Genomic DNA, 22906 nt, shown 5'->3' on the forward strand with positions numbered 1-22906 from the left:
CAAGCCGAAGCTTTTGAAGTGAAGGAGCACCGATGCGTGGTCATTGACCCCTGCAACCAAGGCATCAGGCTAAAACTTTTCTGGCTGCTTCACGGCGTGCACGACGATGATGTGCGAGCGGCGTTGGCGGCTTTTGGAAAAGTCACCGAAATATCAAGAGAAAAGTGGAAGGTGCAAGGGTGTGTCGACAAGGCTTCAACGACACGAACGGTCACTCTGAAGCTAAAAGTGGGCGTGACCATTGAGGACCTGCCGCATCAGCCTCGGGTCGCCGAGGACGTCGCACTCGTCCACGTGCCAGGCAGAGCCCCGCTTTGCCTCCGGTGCCGGGGGAAAGGACATATACGGCGTGATTGTCGTGTGCCGCGCTGCGGGCTGTGTCGTCGCTACGGCCATGACGAGTCCCAGTGTGTGCGCACGTATGCCAACGTTGCAGGCCCCGTGCCGAGTGAAGTGGCAGGCGAGCACTTGATGGACGCAGTGGACGCCGAGGAAGCGAGCAGTGGAATCACTGAGGAGGCAGAACAGAACGAACAGTCCTCTGAGAAGACCCCTGCCCCTAAAGAACACTGTGAATCAGATTTGATAGTTCCGTTATCGAATGTCGCTGGGACCGAGACACCCACGAAAGAAAACGGCAATGCCAGTGGTGCAAGCCCAGCTTCGTCTACGCAACACAGTGAGGAACAGGGAGACACTGAAGCTGAGATGCCAGCTGCTTCTACCTTGCCTGTGAAGCGGGTGCATGAAGACAGTGTCAACGAGGAATCAACCCAAGGAGGAGCGGAAAGCGGACAGCCTCCACTGAAGGCGGCCCCCCTTCGCCGGGCGTCCTTCAAGCCAAGGCCAAACGTTCCCCCAGACCGGAGAATTGTGTCACCTGTGCCTCCGCCATAGCGGGGGTAACCTTTCCGATCGAGACGTTGCAAGCCCGGTCCATGATCGGGAGCAGCGCTTGGAACGACGGACGGACTCGCCAAAAAGGAAGAATGGTCATCCCGTGCAACAGATCAACCGCAATGCTGTCTTTCTGCAAAAGCGATGTGAGTGATATATGTTTCGCGATTTATAATTTCTTGAGATGGCGACCAATTTAACCACTAGCTTACGCGTAGCCACGCTAAATGTGAGGGGGCTGTCAACGCGTCGGAGACAACTGCAGCTGAACCGCATTCTGCTGGAAAATGAAATTGATGTGCTAGCAGTTCAAGAGAGCAAAATGGAAAGCGAACAACAAACAGATAAAATGGCTGAAATATATCGTTCTAGATATAGTGTTTGCGTTTGTCATGCGGTTGGAAGATCGGGGGGATGTGTCATTTTCATTCGAAATTGTATACAGTGCGTACAGTCTGTGTTCTCGTGTGAGAGTGGTCGGCTTTTGATATGTGATTTCAGTTTTTCTGGATTGGACTGGAGAGTGATCTGTGTTTATGCGCCTACTAGAACGTCTGAGCGCGAAGAGTTTTTTCACTATATGAAATCCTTCCTAATACATGAGAGGCGTGTTCTCCTGCTTGGAGACTTCAACTGTGTCTGTAGACCGGAAGATAGAACAACAGACCGTGTCCTTCGTGACAAAAGTGCAGAGTTACTTATTGACATTGTTAATGAGGCAGAACTTGAAGATGCTGGCTGTATACTGACGCATGAAGGTCAAGCATTGTTCACGCACTTTCAAGGTAGCTGTCATGCAAGGTTGGACCGAATATATGTTCCTATTGATTGTGTGCCCTTGTGCTCGGAATATCAAACACTTCCCATGAGCTTTAGTGACCATTCCCTCGTAATGATTACTCTAGGCATGAAAAGTAAGGCAACAAAGTTCAATTGGGAGCTATGGAAATTTAATGAAAAGCTGCTGCTGGATGAAGAGTTTACCACTAAAGTGAAAGAATATATTACGCATCTGTTGCAAAATGACTCTAATTTTATACAAGCATGGGAGCAGTTTAAGTGCGATATAAAGATAGCTGCTATCGACCGAGCATGCACTCTCCGACGTAAAGAAAGAGAACAAGAAAAAGAACTTCGTAGCACACTTGAATACATGCTTAGCATGGAGAGCGTTAAGCCTGGCTTGTTCGCCCAAGATATAAAAAAGATAAAAACCAAACTTGAGGTGATAGACGAAGAGAAGTATCGCGGTGCGGTGATAAGGGCACGCAGCGAAAAATTGTGGCTCGGAGAGACGCCCACGAAAAGGGCACTTAGTGATGAAAAACGGTACGCAGTGTCAAAAGAGATAAAAGAAATCTGCTATCAGAACGTAGTTACCTCGGAAAAGAAAACGATTGAACGGGCGTTTGTAGAATTTTACAGGGAATTGTTTAGCCTGAAAACACCGGACATCGAACGCTTCAGAAAAGACTTTCTGTCGCTGATGCCAAGAGTGGAAGACGAAGTTGCGCAGACACTTGAAGCAAGTATTACTTCCGAGGAAATTGAGGCCGTTATCGGGGAATTAAATTCCAATAAGTCACCCGGACCAGATGGTCTTGGTGCTGCCATATACAAGGCCTTTCCTAATGAAATGGCTGTTTTACTGGAAAGAGTAATTAGTGAATACTACGAAAAGAACGTACCTCCTCCGTCTTTTCGAATGTCACACGTTGTACTAATCCCGAAAACAGATGACCCAGTTAAGCTTCAGTCTGTAGCGTCTTACCGTCCTATAAGTCTAACGAATGTTGACTATAAAATTTACATGAAAGTATTAGGGCGAAGACTCCAAAGTGTAATTACTTCTCTTGTAGGCCCACATCAGACATGCGGTATAAAAGGAAGGACCATTTTTACTAACATACACGCAGCAAGGAGTGTACTCGAATGTTGTGACGCGATGCATGACCACGTAGCCATGATGCAATTAGACCTCCACAAAGCATTTGATAAAGTGGTACATGAAATTTTGTTCTCTGTTTTAGAGTATGTCAATGCTGGTTCCATGATTACAAATGGCGTGAAAATGGTTTACGAGTGCTGTTCAGCGAGACTGGTCGTGAATAAGCATTTAACCGATCGTATACCTGTCCAGTCGTCAGTAAGGCAGGGCTGTCCTCTGTCTCCCCTTTTGTTTGCGCTTTATCTGGAGCCTTTCTGTTTAAGATTACTTGCAAGGCCAAACATACGCGGTTATAGATTTTTTCAAAGTGAAGTTCGGGTTTTGGCATACGCGGACGATATTGCGGTTTTTTGTACTGACCATGAGAGCGTGCAAGAAGTTGTAAAAGAAGCCACTGCTTTTTGCACTGCAAGTGGAAGTGAAATTAGTTGGGCAAACTGTTTAGGATTTTGGCACGGAAACTGGCAATACGCGCCTGAACTGTTCTCCAGTATGCAATGGACAACAACGCCAGGCAATTACCTTGGTGTGCCACTAAAGCATTACCGTGAAAGCAAGGAATGTTGGGCCGGGGAAGTTGAGCAAGTGAAAACCCAAACAAACAAATGGGGAGGACATAACTTTTCTATGTTCGCAAGAGCTACCGTTTGCAATATGTTCCTAGTTGCAAAAATTTTTTACATGCTGCAAGTGTTATCTATGTCAAGAATCTCTGTTCAAAAACTGCATAGGGTATTTGCCACGTTTGTGTGGGCTTCAACATGGGAGCGTACCAGTCGATGCAATCTTTTTCATACGGTGCATAACGGTGGACTGGGATTGTCCCATTTATACTTAAAGCAGATTGTAACCAGGTTCTTTTTTTTGCGCGAACAAAGCGATGTTTTTCTTAGAACGGTAATCCAAGTGCGATTGCGTGATTCACTGCCGGAATATGTAGTTTCGACTATGTCTACAGGGACAATGGCTCTAAGTGCTTTTCTTCGCGAAGTTGTCGCGTCCTTCCAAATAGTGAAGGCGAGATTTTCAAATGAGTATATGTGTACTGTTACGCGAAAAAGGCTGTACAAAGATTTATTGGAAACCTTTTTACCTGTGCCTCTTTATCGCGCTGTATATGCTTTGGGTCCGGAGCGGGACGTGTTGAAGAGAGTGAAAAGAATGCCCATCAGATCGTCCGCTAAATCTTTCTTTTTTCAATTGCATACCGGCACTCTTCCGGTGAAGCCATGGCTGGAAAGCAAAGGCCTTTTCGTGCCTTGGTCTGCTGACTGTTTAATTTGCAAAAAGCTGGAAACCATAGAGCATATTTTCCTTGATTGTCACGATGCGGTTTTTTTGTGGGACGTGCTGCAGCGCACTATTAAAAAGGACTTACCAATAACGCCGTTTGGCATACGCTACCTTCCATGCGCCCAGCCAGGAGAAGTGCCCAGTGATTTATTGATGGTCTTGTGTATGCACAGCATATGGAGAACGCGGATGGATGTTCGGCATGAGCATGTTGTCGTACACACAGCCCATCAATACTTTGTTGAAAGTGTAATGTACACGCGTGATGTTTTCGGAGGGCAATCTGAACCCCCGGATTGGCTGCCAGTCTTGGACAAGCTCATGTCACCTAATCCATTTTATCACAAGAAACCTGTAAGAAAGTGACTTGTGTTTTTAATTCCATGCGACTTTTCATCGTTCTTTGTAGTTGCCAAGTCGGTAATAAAGAAAAAAAAAAAAAGGCCTCCGTGGCGCAATAGGCTAGCGCGTTCGGCTGTTAACCGAAAGGTTGGAGGTTCGAGTCCTCCCGGTGGCGGCATTTTTTGGTTCTAGCTGTAGTGTAGTTTGTTCCTGAACAGCAAAACAAGTTTGGTTATTGTAGAGAAACGCACTTATTGACATTTTGCTTTGTTGCTGTATTCTCGTGCATTAAATAAAAAAAATGCTTCATGAAACACTAAACGCCCTAGCTATTTGAAGCTTTCCGAGTGTGTTGTTAGCTAGAGAAGCTTTCTTCTTGGCATACCCTCCGACCCGGTCTCCGTGGCGCATCATTCTACTTCCGGCCACCTGCGTGTACGGACGGTGAATCATGAGCTCCGGCGGAGCGGCGATTGCGGCCCAGGCTGGCCGCGGTAACAGGCTTAACGCAAACAATGATAAGGAATATCAGCTCATTTTGCCGCATCTGCCCACCGGACGTGTTGTTTTCAACACAGTTTTTTTGCACGGCGACGTACGAGTGCGACCCTTCAGGGTTGAAGATTTCCGGGACGCCCTGGCCAAGACTGGTACGCTCCCAGACGTGGTGGCCTTGGGGGCCTACCAAATAAACCATGTCTGGGCGGTGACCTTGAGCAGCTCTGAAGCAACCAAGCGGCTGCTAGCCTTCAAGGAGCTTCAAGTGAAAGGCCGACAGTGTATCATCATTGACCCGGAGGATCAACAGGTGAAGCTACGGCTCCACTGGATGTTGCATGGCGTGGCGGATGAGGATATCAGAACTGCTTTTGGGGCTTTCGGTGAGGTAACCGAAGTTACCCGTGAGCGGTGGCGCGTCCAGGGCGTTCAAGAAAAGGGCTCAACAACGAGAGCCGTACTCCTGAAGTTGAAGCCCGGGATGAAGATAGACGACCTACCTCATCAGATAAGAGTAGCAGGGGAGTTGGCCCTTGTTGTGGTGCCTGGGCGGCCAATGCAGTGCCTGCGCTGCCGCGGGACCGGTCATGTGCGCCGGGAATGTAAAATTCCGCTCGTGTTCGACATGTAAGCGTTTTGGCCACTCCGAGGAAGATTGCGTACGAACGTATGCAGTGGCCACTGCACCGACAGCGAGGGCGGACATGACGGAGCACCAAATGGATGTCGCAGAGACAGAAGAGGCCGCAATGGGGGTCGGAGAAGCTGAAAAGCTAACAGCAACGACAGGCATGTTAGTGCCCCCGGGGGGCGGTGACGAGATACTCAGTAGGCCAGACAAGGAAGTCACGCTACCGAACAACGGACCGTCAGAGGAAGAAAGTGTGAGCGATGCCGAGAGCTCAAAAACTGAACTTCCGGAGTCTGCGGGCCGACAGGAAACCCTTCAAAAGAGCAGCGGCCGAGCGACCAACGTCCAAGGCCCTGCGAAGCGTGCCCACGACGAGAGCACAAGTGAGACAAGCCAGGCAGAGGCAGCTAGCAACGACGAGCCGCCGATAAAAACGCCAATAGGGAGGAGGATGTCTCGGCGGACAGGAGAGCTGCCGAAAAGCCGCCCCTGTGACAAGGTCTGCCAGTCCAACCTCATGGCTCTGGCGCCAACGAAAGCGTCTAGCGCCATGCTAGACGTGAGAGGTAAGCACCATGCTCTTGGCTTCTTTTCACTCTAAGAAAATGGCTTGTGAACCGTCACTAAAGATTGCGACCCTTAACGTGAGAGGTCTAGCAGCGAAAAGGAAGCAGAGCCAAGTCCTGCGCCTTTTAAATGAAAATGACATCGATATACTTGGAGTTCAAGAGACAAAAGTCGAGGGTGAACAAGAGACCGATAGCATGGTGCAACGTTTCACGTCGCGGTTTTACGCAGTTGTCAGCTATGCAGTCGGTACTTCTGCTGGATGCGTCCTGTTTGTGAAGAAGTTGCCGGGTCTTGTAGTGCAGTCGCATGCTTCTTTTCCGTCGGGTCGGGGCGTGGTCCTTGATTTTAGTTTTTGCTCGGCTGAGTGGCGTGCTGTTTGTATATATGCACCTACGATAATTGATGAGAGGGCTGCTTTGTTTGATTTTGTTGAAGAGTATTTAAACACGGATAAGCAACTTGTCTTACTGGGAGATTTCAATTGTGTACTGAGGTCCGGTGACAAAACTAGCCTTCGTACATTTAGGGATCGTAGCACAGAGGTACTTTCGCGCTTGATTGACGAGTTTGCACTGGAAGACGTTGCAGAGTGTCTCACGAGCGAGCGACGGTTTCAGTATACGCATTTTCAGGGTGCTAGCCACGCCCGCCTTGACAGAATTTATGTGGCCGCAGAACTGGCTCCAAAATGCCAGGATTATCATGTTTTGGCGGTAACGTACTCAGATCACTGCATGGTTCAGTGTACAATTGGACCAAGAAAGGGAGGTAGCGGTTTTAATTGGGAATTGTGGAAGTTAAATAATAAACTGCTGAATGACGAGCAATTCACCAGACTAGTAGAAGAAGAAATTGGTAATATTTGTCAGGAGGACACCCACGAACTGGGTCAAGAATGGGAACTGTGTAAGCAACAAATTAAAATCAAAGCTATAGAAAAGGCCAGCTGCATATGGTTTCAAGAAAAACAAAATGAAATGCATTTAAGATCTTTGCTAGATAAATTGTTAGCCCTGGAGTGTAACACGCCAGGGTTATACATGGACGACGTTAGAAAAATAAAACAAAGACTTCAACTGAATGACGAAGACCGTTATCGCGGAGCACTGGTACGTGCGAGAGCGGAAAAAATTGGCCATGCCCCGCAGGGGGCACCTGTTAAAGCAGGTGTTTGTGTGTTTTGTGCGACACCACGGACCCCGAGCACCCACGCATAGCCGTGCGTGGCATCGTCGTGTCTGGGGAAAAGGGGATCCTGGTGGTTGAGCCGATGCCGAGTGTTTGGACCTTTAAGGCCCCTCGGCGGAGGCAACACACCACTTTGGCCCACGCTTCCCATAGACGGCACCTCCGGGCTGACCCACCCGGGGGAAATCGGCAGTCGCCTTTTCCTGTTCTCCCCTCCACCTTTCACTTTCCTATTTTCTTTCTTAGAACTGTCCTGTCCTCTCTTACCTTCTTCATTTCTTCCTACTTCCAGGCGGCGAGGGTTAACCTTGTGTGGCTAGCTACCCTGAGTTACGCCATATTGTGTTATAGTTACGGTGTACAGCTGGCGTGGGCAGGAATTGACAATTTCTGTCCCGTCCCCTCGTTGGGCTCCATGGTGGGTGGCTGGCACTGCAGCCGAACAATACAATTTTTTATGGCATCTAAACTCCTTAACCCCGATCGTCTTCCTTCTAAAAGGGGGCGCACCGAGACCACCATGTTCTTCTCAAAGAACATAAACAACTTTCCTCGTTTCCACGTGGTCCACAGTGACCACGAGGAAATCACTGCACGACTTGTGTCCCCATTTGTTGTTTCCCGAACGTTGACTGAGGCCATTGGCCAGGGCTATAAGATAAAGAAACTTGGAAACGGTGACCTGTTACTAGAATTAATGTACAATCGTCAGTATCAGAAGCTAAGTGCAGTCGAATCATTTGGAGAAATACCGGTACAGATTAGCCCGCACCGATCACTAAACACTGCCCGAGGAGTCATCTCTGATGATGACCTTAGGTACGTGAGTGAACAAGAACTTCTTGAAGGCCTGAAGGAACAAAATGTCACAGATGTTTACGGGATAAAGATCAGACGAGATAACAAAGAGATAGAAACAAAGCACATTGTACTCACCTTTGCTGCAAGCACTCTCCCAGAATCTGTCGAAGTAGGCTACACAAAGATAAAACTGAGGCCCTACATCCCTAACCCACGCCGTTGCTTCAAATGTCAGAAATATGGCCATGGCTCTCAGAGTTGCCGTGGCCAACTCACATGTGCAAAGTGTGCCTCGCACGAACACCCTACAGACAACTGCGAAGAACAGCTGCTTCTCTGCTCAAACTGTGAAGGTAACCACCCAGCTTATTCACGCTCATGCCCATACTGGAAAAAAGAAAAAGAAATAATTACACTGAAAGTCACCGAAAACATATCTTACGGAGAGGCACGAAAGCGGCTTTCTCTTCCTCAAAAGCCACACTACTCCGTTGTGACGCAGCAGGGCGCGGCATCACAGCGGTCGTCGGCACCTGCCCAGGAAGCACACAGTTCTTCCAGGGCAGCGCCACCTGCGCCCTCGGTGGAGTCAGCTAGCGCTACTCCACCACCACCCGCAAAGCTGGCTGCGCGCACCCCCAGGTCAGCCGGCCCAAAGGCCTCGACCCATGAGTCGAGGCCTAAAACTGACAATCCTGTGCTTTCTGCACAGTCGTCCACCGCATCTGAAGATGCGATGGACACAACATCTTCACCCCAGCTGCCTAGGCGGCAAAGCTCACTGGAGCGAAAAAGAAAGGGAAAAGTCCCAATAACAGGTGCCAAGGACCTACAAACCTAAATTTAAACTTGTCCCTTAAATAACTTTTAATTATGGCGCTCCTCATTTATTGGAACTGCCGAGGACTCTTTAAAAATTTGGATGATATATATGAAATTCTTGCGGACTATCAACCAAACGTACTTTGTCTGCAAGAAACCCATTTAAAACCAGCAGACTCAAATTTCCTTGATCAATATAATGTATTCAGGAACGACAGGCAAGGCAGCTCTCACTCCTCTGGTGGCGTTGCCATTGTAACACAAAAATCAATCCCCTCTCGAAACATCTCACTAAACACAGACTTAGAGGCAGTGGCAATCAGAAGCTTAGTTTATGGCAAAATAGCAACCGTATGTTCCCTGTATATTGCTCCAACTTATAAGCTAAGTAGCGAAAGTTTTGAAAAATTGATTGATCAACTTCCGGAACCTTGGTTGCTGGTCGGAGACTTTAATGCTCACCATCCATTATGGGGATGTACAAGAACGGACTCCCGAGGCGTTCTAATCGAAAAATTCTTATTGTCCTCGGGATCATGCTTACTAAACACGAAACAGCCAACTTACCACAATATAGCACATAACTCTTACACATCCATAGATCTAGCCATTGGCTCCTCGATGTTCCTGGCAGCTACAGAGTGGACTGTCATTAACAATCTATACGGAAGTGACCATTTTCCGATCTCAATAAAATATACTGGGAACGGAAATGAAAATGTGTCGAATCCCAGAAAATTCAAAGAAAATGCAGTCAACTGGAAGATGTTCAGGGAACACTCATCATTGGCCAGGTCATCAGTTACTGACTTAGGCGTTGATGAAACTCAATGCTTAATCACGCTGCACATCATAGAGGCAGCAGAAAAATACATTCCACAGACGTCAAGTAAGCCACGAAATAAACGAAGACCCTGGTGGAATGCAGAATGTAAGACTGCTCGTGAAACTCAAAACAGGGCATGGTCGAAACTACGCCGATACCCCACAGCCGAAAACCTAATAGCCTTTAAGCGTGCAAAGGCAAATGGCAGGCGTATTCGACGCATCTCCAAGCGAGAAAGCTGGTCATCATTCCTTTTTTCAGTGAACTCCTATTCTGACGCACACAAAGTTCACAAGAGGATAAGAGCACTAAAAGGATATAGCACAGTCCCAACGCCCCTTGTCAGCACCAGTGGTGACTCTCTTGAACATCAAGCAGACACACTAGGGAAACACTTTGAATACATATTCAGCTCAGCACACTATACAGATTCGTTTTTGCGGCACAAGGCAAGATAGGAGAGGAAGCACATACATGATAAAAGGCCATCCTCAGGAGGATACAATAGCCCATTCACCATGCAGGAGCTGAAGATTGCACTAGACACATGTGGTAACACAGCACCAGGTCCTGACAGGATCACATATGGAATGCTCAGGCATCTGCATGTGAACACTGTTGAAACCCTACTCTACCTGTATAATAAAGTATGGGCCACAGGACGCTTTCCTAAAGCATGGAAGGAAGCGATCATCATCCCAATATTAAAACCCGGAAAAGAACCCACACTTGCTGCTAGTTATCGGCCTATCGCACTAACCTGCTGTCTATGCAAGCTTTTTGAGAAAATGGTAAATCGTCGCCTTCTCCATTTCCTTGAATACAATGGTCTTCTTTATCAAAACCAAGCTGGTTTTAGAGCTGGGCGATCAACAGCTGATCAGCTCATTGCCTTTGAGTCTTATGCAAGGGATGCTTTTGTACATAAACAACATTGTTTATCTGTCTTTTTCGATCTTGAAAAAGCATATGATACCACTTGGCGCTATGGTATCATCCGCGACCTCTTCTCTCTTGGCATCACAGGAAACATGTTGAGCACAATTCGAAGTTACTTGTCTGAACGGACCTTCAAAGTTCGTGTTGGCAATGCATATTGAAAGCAGTACATTCAAGAAAATGGTGTCCCTCAAGGTGGTGTTCTCAGTTGCACACTTTTTGTAGTCAAAATGAACTCTTTAAAAAGCGTGCTGCCAAAAACTATTTCTTGTTCTGTATATGTTCATGACGTCCAGATAAGCTTCAAATCTTGCAACTTGGCCATCTGTGAACGACAAATTCAGCTAGGTGTAAACAAATTGTCCAGGCGGGCTGATGACAATGGGTTTAAATTTAACTCTGGAAAGAGTGTTTGTGTACTTTTCTCTAAGCAGCGTGGCATCAGGCCTGACCCCAACATTACACTGAATGGCCAGAGCCTTGCCTTTGAAAAAGAACATAAATTTCTTGGCGTAGTTGTTGACAAAAAACTTTCCTTCATTCCCCACATAAAACAGTTGCGACTGAAGTGTCTCAAAGCGATGAATTTGATAAAAATTCTCTCTCACCGGTCATGGGGCACAGACCGCGACTGCCTTCTGAACCTTCTGAATAGTGTAGTTCTATCACGCATTGACTATTGCTCGATGGTTTATGGGTCAGCATCATCCTCTGCGCTAAAATTGCTCGATCCCGTGCACCACCTCGGCCTTCGCCTCGCTACGGGCGCTTTCCGAACTAGCCCAATTGCTAGCCTCTATGTCGAGGCGAACCGATGGTCACTGCAACGAAGGAGACAATTTACTTCTCTAACTTATGCTATGAAGGTACTATGCCAACTGGACCATCCATGTCGTCGGCTCCTGCTTGACAAAACTGGCACAGCACTTTTCTCAAAAAAAACCATCTCTAACACCACCATATCCAATCAGAGTTGCCACGCACATTGAATATCTGAATGTTTCGATTACCAGTCTTCATACAACTTCCATAAAAGACCTAATTGCTCCTTAGGAAATGCACGGTGTTAATTGCGACCTGTCGTTTCTTGAAGTGGGCAAACATGCATCCCCTATTGCCATACAGCAGCACTTCATGTCACTTCAGGAGAAGTACACTTCTGATGAATATTACACTGATGCTTCGAAGTCTGCTCAAGTCTCCTGTGCAGCACATGGACCACAGTTTTCACTGTCAAAAACCCTGAACAGACATACTAGTATATTTACTGCTGAATGCCATGGTATCCTTTTAGCTGTGAGACACATTATAGAAAATAAAATACAGACGTCGATCATCTACACAGACTCCGTCAGTGTTTTAAAGTCCCTATCCTTTTGGAAATGGCAAAATAAGAACCCAGTACTGAACTCTCTTTATAACACCCTTATGTCTGCCCATGAACAAGAAATTAAAATTACACTGTGTTGGGTGCCAGGCCACCGCTGTATACCTGGTAATGAGGCAGCTGATAGGCTAGCTGCTTCAGCTGCCCTTCGAAATGACACAGACATTGATAAGATAACTTATCATGACCTCAAACCACACGTAAAAAACATGATTCGACAACAATGGCAAGAGGAATGGGACGCAGCATCAGAAAATAAACTACACACAATAAAGGCAAAAATAGGCAGGTACACCACAGAAAACCGAGACAGATTTAAAGAAGTAGCCCTGTGCAGGCTGAGAATTGGCCACACATACATAACCCATACATATCTTTTAACCAACTCTCCTGCACCACACTGCTCGAGATGTGGTGATCGACTCACTGTCATACATGTTTTAATATGTGCACAACTGGAACCAGAAAGAAGACGTCATTTTCCCTCCTTGTTCACTCATCAAATACCTGCACACCCATCCATTTTTATTGGCGACAACCCAATGTTTCCATTAAAACAGGTGCTTAAATTTTTATCACAAGTAGGCTTTTTACATGAAATTTCTTATCGACGTGGGTCTCAGCCCGCTCCTCCTTGAGAGGACGGATGAGATCTTTTAATACATCTACTTATACATTGCGCATCCATTATATATCACAAATGAATTTTAGGCCCTATACACCATTGTTTTTAGCGATATTACAGAGCGAATACATTTTTAGGCCCTATACCCCAGTTTTTTATCCCTTCAAGGAAAATCACAACTATTCCATCATATAAACTTGAGTGCACCATTAACCTTGAGTTTGGCGCTCTTTGGCCTGAGTCGCCCTTGCGCCATTAAAATCCATCATCATCATCAAAATTGGCCATGGATGAGACGCCGACAAAAAGATCGTTGGGAATAGAAAAAGCAAATGCAAGGCGAAATCACGTGGCAGAGGTAGATTGGGCAGGACGCACAGAAACCGATAACGAAGGAATCGCGAAAGCTTTCCGGGAGTATTATGAAGAGCTATTTTCGTCCCGAGAGGTTAATTTGGACCGTTTTAAAGAATCCTTTCTTGACGCGATGCCAAAAATTGATGACGAACAAAAAGAAAGACTGGAGCGGCCAATAAGCGAAAAAGAAGTGCAGCAGGCAATAGAAAATTTAAACCCTGGGAAATCACCCGGGCCTGATGGCCTGAGTGCGGCTTTTTATAAAGCGTTCAAGCAACAGCTATCTCCTTTGTTGTGTGCCTTATTTAATGAAGCGTATGAGCTGAAGGCACTGCCTGCGTCTTTCGGATCGTCGCACACAGTACTTATTCCGAAAACTGACCAACCAGATAAGCTTAGGCAGTTGTCGTCTTACAGGCCCATTGCTCTGACAAACGTTGATTACAAGATTTATATGAAGGTGCTTGCTGGCAGACTACAAACGGTTATATGCGAACTAGTGGGCCCTCACCAAACGTGCGGTATCAAAGGGCGATCCATCTTTCAAAACATTCACAAAGCGAGAAGTGTGCTCGAATGCTGCGATGCAACTCATGCGTGTGTTGCTTTACTGCAGTTGGACTTGGAGAAAGCTTTTGATTGTGTGGCGCATACTATTCTGTTCAGTATATTAGACCATGTTAATGTCGGCTCTGTTATTCGAGAGGGAGTGGCCTTGGCGTACCGTAACTGCGCTACGAGATTAATTGTCAATAAGTCACTGGGGGCCCCCATCAACGTACGACGTTCGGTGCGCCAAGGTTGCCCCCTCAGCCCTCTTTTGTTCGGCATTTATATTGAAACATTGTGTTTAAGCATCCTACAAAACAATGACATTGATGGTTTTCGACTGCAGGAGTCAGAAGTCAAATTGCTGGCTTACGCAGACGACGTTGCGGTTTTTTGTGTAAATAAGGAGAGTATAAAGAGGACAGTGAATCTGGTAAAACATTTTAGCAAAGTCACAGGGAGTAAAGTTAACTGGGATAAGTGCCTGGGATTTTGGCACGGAGAATGGCAGCTGGCCCCCGACACTTTCGCTAATGTGTCGTGGGTTACAACGCCTGCAAAGTACTTGGGTGTGCCCTTGGAATTTTACAAGGAAAGCGAGCCATACTGGCTAGAGCAGGTCAGGGAAACCCGTGAAAAAGCGGAGAAATGGAAAAGCGCTCAATTATCAATATTTGCAAGAGCCGCAGTTTGTAACCTGTTTTTAATTAGTAAGTTATGGTATGTTATGCAAGTGTTGCATTGCTCCCGCGTAAATGTGCAAAAATTGCATCGAGTTTTTGCGGTGTTTGTTTGGGCCTCGAGTTGGGAGAGGTGCAGTCGGACAAATTTGTTCCGGCAGCTGAAGCATGGAGGGCTTGGTCTGGGTCATTTGTTTGTGCGACAGATTGTCAACCGGTTTATGTTTTTTAGGGATGCCAGTGATCCATTCCTGCGCACAGTGTGTCAACAAAGACTTGGTCGAGCGTTGCCTGATTTCGTAGTTTATCCTCCTGAGACCCGGAATGCATTGGGTGCACAGATTTTTCTTTAACTTTCAGAATAAGTCAGTATGGTTATGAAGGTGAAAAGTGATAAACGTTTTTTGAATAGCCCTGATAGTATCGGCTCAGTGCGATGTCCAATATATTGGACACTGGGATTCTACCCGTTCTTTTTTCACCAAACGCGTATGTATTTACATGCCGCAAATAATGCTCTCAAACTCGTGTGCAATTTTTTTTGTTAACTTCTAAGGTAAAATGGTGAAAAAGAACGTAAAAGCGAGCCTTCGTCTGCTCAAAAAAAAAAAAAAAAAAACTTTCGCTTGCTTTTTCACTTTCTGTGGGCAATTTCAAAACATCTTCTGTCCTTTGTAATGCAGAAGAAGAGCGGGCATTTGGTGCAAAAGAACATTGTTTTATATTACAAAATTATATAATTTTAAATTTATAATTTATGATGCTATAATTTATAAATTTTAATTTTTAATTAAAATTATAAATTATAAAATTATCAACTTGCGTCCGCTATCTCATCAGACATGCGAGGCCGGTCTGCTACACAACAAATAGAGGCGATTTTGTCCGCAAGCCGCTAAATAGCAACAATACTCGTCTGCTATTCATAACAAGGCCGTGGCAAAAGCGTGGTCAAAATGACCGGGTTGAGTCCCAGCGTCCAACACAGTGGACACGCGAAATCAAAGGACGCATGAATAAAAGTAAGCGCTTGAACAGTTTAAATTTCTTATTCTCCGCATTCGTTGTTGTATTACCTTTAATATAAAATCAAAGACATGCTTTGAAAGCAGGTAGAAATACGAGAAAAAGGACTTACTTCGCCGAGAGGTGCCATGAAACGCCGCGCCGCTGAATGTCGCCCGTTTGAAAAGTTTTGGCGGGAATTTGAACAATGCGTTTTCATCTATGTTGCATAGATGGCGCTAGCAGGTGTCCAATATATTGGACTGCAGGGTTTTATGAGGATGAATGCCTTGGCATAGGAGTACTGTCTGATTACTTAGTGTCCAATATATTGGACAAATCCCCATAGCCGGGTCTCAGGAGGTTATACGCAATGTATGCCGGGATCTCTTTTTGGATTCTTTAGGGAAATTGTTTTGAGCGTGAAATTCTTAAGCGCACGTTTTTCGAAAGAGTATTTAAGTAATGTTAACAGGAGAACATTATACAAGGATGTTTGTGAAGTGGTGTTCCCGGTGCCCTTGTACCGAGCTTTATACTATGGAGGCACATGAAGTAATGTATTAAAACGCGTAAAGAAAATGCAAGTTGCTACGGGAGCTAAAACTTTTTTCTTTATGCTACATACCGGTACTTTGAGTGTAAAATCATTTATGGAGGAAAATGGTATTTTCCTACCGTGGGGGGCCCAATGTCTCATCTGCAAACAGCCAGAGACAATAGATCACGTGTTTTTGCATTGCTGGGAGGGGGTATATTTGTGGGATGTTCTGCAAAGGACAATTAAAAAACAGTTGCCACTTGATTCCCATGGCATTAGGTATTTGCCATTGGATAACCACGATGATATGCCGTTAGACCAGGTTATGTTAATGTGCCTCCACAGTATATGGCGCGCACGAATGGCTGGTTATCACTGCGATCCAGATGCACGGCCAGCCCGCATGTATTTCCGTGAAAGTGTGCAGCGATGGCTCGACGTGCTTAAATTGCAACCATGTCCTCCTGAGTGGCTGTCAAAGCTGGAAACTTTGACGGTGCTCAAGGAATTTTAAAATGACAATGCCTGCTCCTCAGTGGGGGATAGGCAACGCGAACTAGCTTTGTGTACATATATTATTCCTTTGTTCCTGTTGTTTTGTTTTCCAGTGCGTTGTATTTGTGTCAAAGTCAGGCAATAAAAAAAAAAAAATCCGTGGCGCAATCGGCTAGCGCGTTCGGCTGTTAACCGAAAGGTTGGAGGTTCGAGTCCTCCCGGTGGCGGCATTTTTTGGTTCTAGCTTTAGTGTAGTTTGTCACTGAGCAGCAAAACAAGTTTGGTTATTGTAGAGAAACACACTAATTGACATTTTGCTTTGTTGCTGTATTCTCGTGCATTAAATAAAAAACAATGCTTCATGAAACACTAAACGCCCTAGCTATTTGAAGCTTTCCGAGTGAGTTGTTAGCTAGAGAAGCTTTCTTCTTGGCATAACCCCCAACCCGGCCTCCGTGGCGCAATCGGCTAGCGCGTTCGGCCGTTAACCGAAAGGTTGGAGGTTCGAGTCCTCCCGGTGGCGGCATTTTTTGGTTCTAGCTTTAGTGTAGTTTGTCCCTGAGCAGCAAAACAAGTTTGGTTATTGTAGAGAAACACACTAATTGACATTTTGCTTTGTTGCTGTATTCTCGTGCATTAAATAAAAAACAATGCTTCATGAAACACTAAACGCCCTAGCTATTTGAAGCTTTCCGAGTGAGTTGTTAGCTAGAGAAGCTTTCTTCTTGGCATAACCCCCAACCCGGCCTCCGTGGCGCAATCGGCTAGCGCGTTCGGCTGTTAACCGAAAGGTTGGAGGTTCGAGTCCTCCCGGTGGCGGCATTTTTTGGTTCTAGCTGTAGTGTAGTTTGTTCCTGAACAGCAAAACAAGTTTGGTTATTGTAGAGAAACACACTAATTGACATTTTGCTTTGTTGCTGTATTCCCGTGCATTAAATAAAAAAAAATGCTTCATGAAACACTAAACGCCCTAGCTATTTGAAGCTTTCCGAGTGAGTTGTTAGCTAGAGAAGCTTTCTTCTTGGCATACCCTCCGACGCGGCCTCCGTGGCGCAATCGGCTAGCGCGTTCGGCTGTTAACCGAAAGGTTGGAGGTTCGAGTCCTCCCGGTGGCGGCATTTTTTGGTTCTAGCTGTAGTGTAGTTTGTTCCTGAACAGCAAAACAAGTTTGGTTATTGTAGAGAAACACACTAATTGACATTTTGCTTTGTTGCTGTATTCCCGTGCATTAAATAAAAAACAATGCTTCATGAAACACTAAACGCCCTAGCTATTTGAAGCTTTCCGAGTGAGTTGTTAGCTAGAGAAGCTTTCTTCTTGGCATAACCCCCAACCCGGCCTCCGTGGCGCAGGATTCTACTTCCGGCCACCGAGCGTGACGGACGTGTTCATCATGGGCTCCCAAGGAGCGGATTCAGCGGCCCAGCTGGGCCGTGGTATCAGGAGTACGGAAAGGCCTGCCAAGGATTATGAACTGGTTCTGCCGCATCTGCCTACAGGTTCGAGTGTTTTACATACTGTTTTTTTGCATGGCGACATAAAAGCCAGGCCGTACCGGGTGGAGCACTTTCGAGACTCCCTCGCTCGTCTTTCACTGCTGCCGGAAGTGGTTGCCCTCGGGGCATATCAGATGAATCATGTGTGGGCTGTAACGTTTAAAGGGGAAGAGGCGAAAGCGAAGATTTTGCAAGCCGAAGCTTTTGAAGTGAAGGAGCACCGATGCGTGGTCATTGACCCCTGCAACCAAGGCATCAGGCTAAAACTTTTCTGGCTGCTTCACAGCGTGCACGACGATGATGTGCGAGCGGCGTTGGCGGCTTTTGGAAAAGTCACCGAAATATCAAGAGAAAAGTGGAAGGTGCAAGGGTGTGTCGACAAGGCTTCAACGACACGAACGGTCACGCTGAAGCTAAAAGTGGGCGTGACCATTGAGGACCTGCCGCATCAGCTTCGGGTCGCCGAGGACGTCGCACTCGTCCACGTGCCAGGCAGAGCCCCGCTTTGCCTCCGGTGCCGGGGGAAAGGACATATACGGCGTGATTGTCGTGTGCCGCGCTGCGGGCTGTGTCGTCGCTACGGCCATGACGAGTCGCAGTGTGTGCGCACGTATGCCAACGTTGCAGGCCCCGTGCCGTGTGAAGTGGCAGGCGAGCACTTGATGGACGCAGTGGACGCCGAGGAAGCTAGCAGTGGAATCACTGAGGATGCAGAGCAGAAAGAACAATCCTCTGAGAAGACCCCTGCTCTGAAAGAACACCGTGAATCAGATTTGATAGTTCCGTTGTCAAATGTTACTGAGACCGAGACACCCACGAAAGAAGACGGCAATGCCAGTGCTGCAAGCCCAGCTTTGGCTACGCAACACAGTGAGGAACAGGGGGACACTGAAGCTGAGATGCCAGCTGCTTCTACCTTGCCTGTGAAGCGGGTGCATGAAGACAGTGTCAACGAGGAATCAACCCAAGGAGGAGCGGAAAGCGGACAGCCTCCACTGAAGGCGGCCCCCCTTCGCCGGGCGTCCTTCAAGCCAAGGCCAAACGTTCCCCCAGACCGGAGAACTGTGTCACCTGTGCCTCCGCCATAGCGGGGGTAACCTTTCCGATCGAGACGTTGCAAGCCCGGTCCATGATCGGGAGCAGCGCTTGGAACGACGGACGGACTCGCCAAAAAGGAAGAATGGTCATCCCGTGCAACAGATCAACCGCAATGCTGTCTTTCTGCAAAAGCGATGTGAGTGATATATGTTTCGCGATTTATAATTTCTTGAGATGGCGACCAATTTAACCACTAGCTTACGCGTAGCCACGCTAAATGTGAGGGGGCTGTCAACGCGTCGGAGACAACTGCAGCTGAACCGCATTCTGCTGGAAAATGAAATTGATGTGCTAGCAGTTCAAGAGAGCAAAATGGAAAGCGAACAACAAACAGATAAAATGGCTGAAATATATCGTTCTAGATATAGTGTTTGCGTTTGTCATGCGGTTGGAAGATCGGGGGGATGTGTCATTTTCATTCGAAATTGTATACAGTGCGTACAGTCTGTGTTCTCGTGTGAGAGTGGTCGGCTTTTGATATGTGATTTCAGTTTTTCTGGATTGGACTGGAGAGTGATCTGTGTTTATGCGCCTACTAGAACGTCTGAGCGCGAAGAGTTTTTTCACTATATGAAATCCTTCCTAATACATGAGAGGCGTGTTCTCCTGCTTGGAGACTTCAACTGTGTCTGTAGACCGGAAGATAGAACAACAGACCGTGTCCTTCGTGACAAAAGTGCAGAGTTACTTATTGACATTGTTAATGAGGCAGAGCTTGAAGATGCTGGCTGTATACTGACGCATGAAGGTCAAGCATTGTTCACGCACTTTCAAGGTAGCTGTCATGCAAGGTTGGACCGAATATATGTTCCTATTGATTGTGTGCCCTTGTGCTCGGAATATCAAACACTTCCCATGAGCTTTAGTGACCATTCCCTCGTAATGATTACTCTAGGCATGAAAAGTAAGGCAACAAAGTTCAATTGGGAGCTATGGAAATTTAATGAAAAGCTGCTGCTGGATGAAGAGTTTACCACTAAAGTGAAAGAATATATTACGCATCTGTTGCAAAATGACTCTAATTTTATACAAGCATGGGAGCAGTTTAAGTGCGATATAAAGATAGCTGCTATCGACCGAGCATGCACTCTCCGACGTAAAGAAAGAGAACAAGAAAAAGAACTTCGTAGCACACTTGAATACATGCTTAGCATGGAGAGCGTTAAGCCTGGCTTGTTCGCCCAAGATATAAAAAAGATAAAAACCAAACTTGAGGTGATAGACGAAGAGAAGTATCGCGGTGCGGTGATAAGGGCACGCAGCGAAAAATTGTGGCTCGGAGAGACGCCCACGAAAAGGGCACTTAGTGATGAAAAACGGTACGCAGTGTCAAAAGAGATAAAAGAAATCTGCTATCAGAACGTAGTTACCTCGGAAAAGAAAACGATTGAACGGGCGTTTGTAGAATTTTACAGGGAATTGTTTAGCCTGAAAACACCGGACATCGAACGCTTCAGAAAAGACTTTCTGTCGCTGATGCCAAGAGTGGAAGACGAAGTTGCGCAGACACTTGAAGCAAGTATTACTTCCGAGGAAATTGAGGCCGTTATCGGGGAATTAAATTCCAATAAGTCACCCGGACCAGATGGTCTTGGTGCTGCCATATACAAGGCCTTTCCTAATGAAATGGCTGTTTTACTGGAAAGAGTAATTAGTGAATGCTACGAAAAGAACGTACCTCCTCCGTCTTTTCGAATGTCACACGTTGTACTAATCCCGAAAACAGATGACCCAGTTAAGCTTCAGTCTGTAGCGTCTTACCGTCCTATAAGTCTAACGAATGTTGACTATAAAATTTACATGAAAGTATTAGGGCGAAGACTCCAAAGTGTAATTACTTCTCTTGTAGGCCCACATCAGACATGCGGTATAAAAGGAAGGACCATTTTTACTAACATACACGCAGCAAGGAGTGTACTCGAATGTTGTGACGCGATGCATGACCACGTAGCCATGATGCAATTAGACCTCCACAAAGCATTTGATAAAGTGGTACATGAAATTTTGTTCTCTGTTCTAGAGTATGTCAATGCTGGTTCCATGATTACAAATGGCGTGAAAATGGTTTACGAGTGCTGTTCAGCGAGACTGGTCGTGAATAAGCATTTAACCGATCGTATACCTGTCCAGTCGTCAGTAAGGCAGGGCTGTCCTCTGTCTCCCCTTTTGTTTGCGCTTTATCTGGAGCCTTTCTATTTAAGATTACTTACAAGGCCAAACATACGCGGTTATAGATTTTTTCAAAGTGAAGTTCGGGTTTTGGCATACGCGGACGATATTGCGGTTTTTTGTACTGACCATGAGAGCGTGCAAGAAGTTGTAAAAGAAGCCACTGCTTTTTGCACTGCAAGTGGAAGTGAAATTAGTTGGGCAAAGTGTTTAGGATTTTGGCACGGAAACTGGCAATACGCGCCTGAACTGTTCTCCAGTATGCAATGGACAACAACGCCAGGCAATTACCTTGGTGTGCCACTAAAGCATTACCGTGAAAGCAAGGAATGTTGGGCCGGGGAAGTTGAGCAAGTGAAAACCCAAACAAACAAATGGGGAGGACATAACTTTTTTATGTTCGCAAGAGCTACCGTTTGCAATATGTTCCTAGTTGCAAAAATTTTTTACATGCTGCAAGTGTTATCTATGTCAAGAATCTCTGTTCAAAAACTGCATAGGGTATTTGCCACGTTTGTGTGGGCTTCAACATGGGAGCGTACCAGTCGATGCAATCTTTTTCATACGGTGCATAACGGTGGACTGGGATTGTCCCATTTATACTTAAAGCAGATTGTAACCAGGTTCTTTTTTTTGCGCGAACAAAGCGATGTTTTTCTTAGAACGGTAATCCAAGTGCGATTGCGTGATTCACTGCCGGAATATGTAGTTTCGACTATGTCTACAGGGACAATGGCTCTAAGTGCTTTTCTTCGCGAAGTTGTCGCGTCCTTCCAAATAGTGAAGGCGAGATTTTCAAATGAGTATATGTGTACTGTTACGCGAAAAAGGCTGTACAAAGATTTATTGGAAACCTTTTTACCTGTGCCTCTTTATCGCGCTGTATATGCTTTGGGTCCGGAGCGGGACGTGTTGAAGAGAGTGAAAAGAATGCCCATCAGATCGTCCGCTAAATCTTTCTTTTTTCAATTGCATACCGGCACTCTTCCGGTGAAGCCATGGCTGGAAAGCAAAGGCCTTTTCGTGCCTTGGTCTGCTGACTGTTTAATTTGCAAAAAGCTGGAAACCATAGAGCATATTTTCCTTGATTGTCACGATGCGGTTTTTTTGTGGGACGTGCTGCAGCGCACTATTAAAAAGGACTTACCAATAACGCCGTTTGGCATACGCTACCTTCCATGCGCCCAGCCAGGAGAAGTGCCCAGTGATTTATTGATGGTCTTGTGTATGCACAGCATATGGAGAACGCGGATGGATGTTCGGCATGAGCATGTTGTCGTACACCCAGCCCATCAATACTTTGTTGAAAGTGTAATGTACACGCGTGATGTTTTCGGAGGGCAATCTGAACCCCCGGATTGGCTGCCAGTCTTGGACAAGCTCATGTCACCTAATCCATTTTATCACAAGAAACCTGTAAGAAAGTGACTTGTGTTTTTAATTCCATGCGACTTTTCATCGTTCTTTGTAGTTGCCAAGTCGGTAATAAAGGAAAAAAAAAAAAAAAAAAAAGGCTTCCGTGGCGCAATCGGCTAGCGCGTTCGGCTGTTAACCGAAAGGTTGGAGGTTCGAGTCCTCCCGGTGGCGGCATTTTTTGGTTCTAGCTGTAGTGTAGTTTGTTCCTGAACAGCAAAACAAGTTTGGTTATTGTAGAGAAACACACTAATTGACATTTTGCTTTGTTGCTGTATTCCCGTGCATTAAATAAAAAAAAAAATGCTTCATGAAACACTAAACGCCCTAGCTATT

The 22906-nt window shown here is 46.1% G+C and overlaps 3 non-coding genes across 3 annotated transcripts; all 3 read left to right on the forward strand.

Moving 5' to 3' along the window:
- Positions 1-4581: 4581 nt before the first annotated feature.
- Positions 4582-4655, forward strand: TRNAN-GUU (transfer RNA asparagine (anticodon GUU)). The gene has a single exon. It is a non-coding gene; the product is annotated as a tRNA-Asn (tRNA).
- Positions 4656-17139: 12484 nt separating this feature from the next.
- On the forward strand, positions 17140-17213 carry TRNAN-GUU (transfer RNA asparagine (anticodon GUU)). The gene has a single exon. It is a non-coding gene; the product is annotated as a tRNA-Asn (tRNA).
- A 222-nt stretch (positions 17214-17435) lies between these two features.
- TRNAN-GUU (transfer RNA asparagine (anticodon GUU)) lies at positions 17436-17509 on the forward strand. Its single transcript has one exon. It is a non-coding gene; the product is annotated as a tRNA-Asn (tRNA).
- The last annotated feature ends 5397 nt before the right edge of the window (positions 17510-22906 follow it).

This window comes from Amblyomma maculatum, chromosome 7 (genome assembly GCF_055883805.1).
Source record: "Amblyomma maculatum isolate TAMU_Amacu chromosome 7, ASM5588380v1, whole genome shotgun sequence".
Lineage (NCBI taxonomy): Eukaryota > Metazoa > Arthropoda > Arachnida > Ixodida > Ixodidae > Amblyomma > Amblyomma maculatum.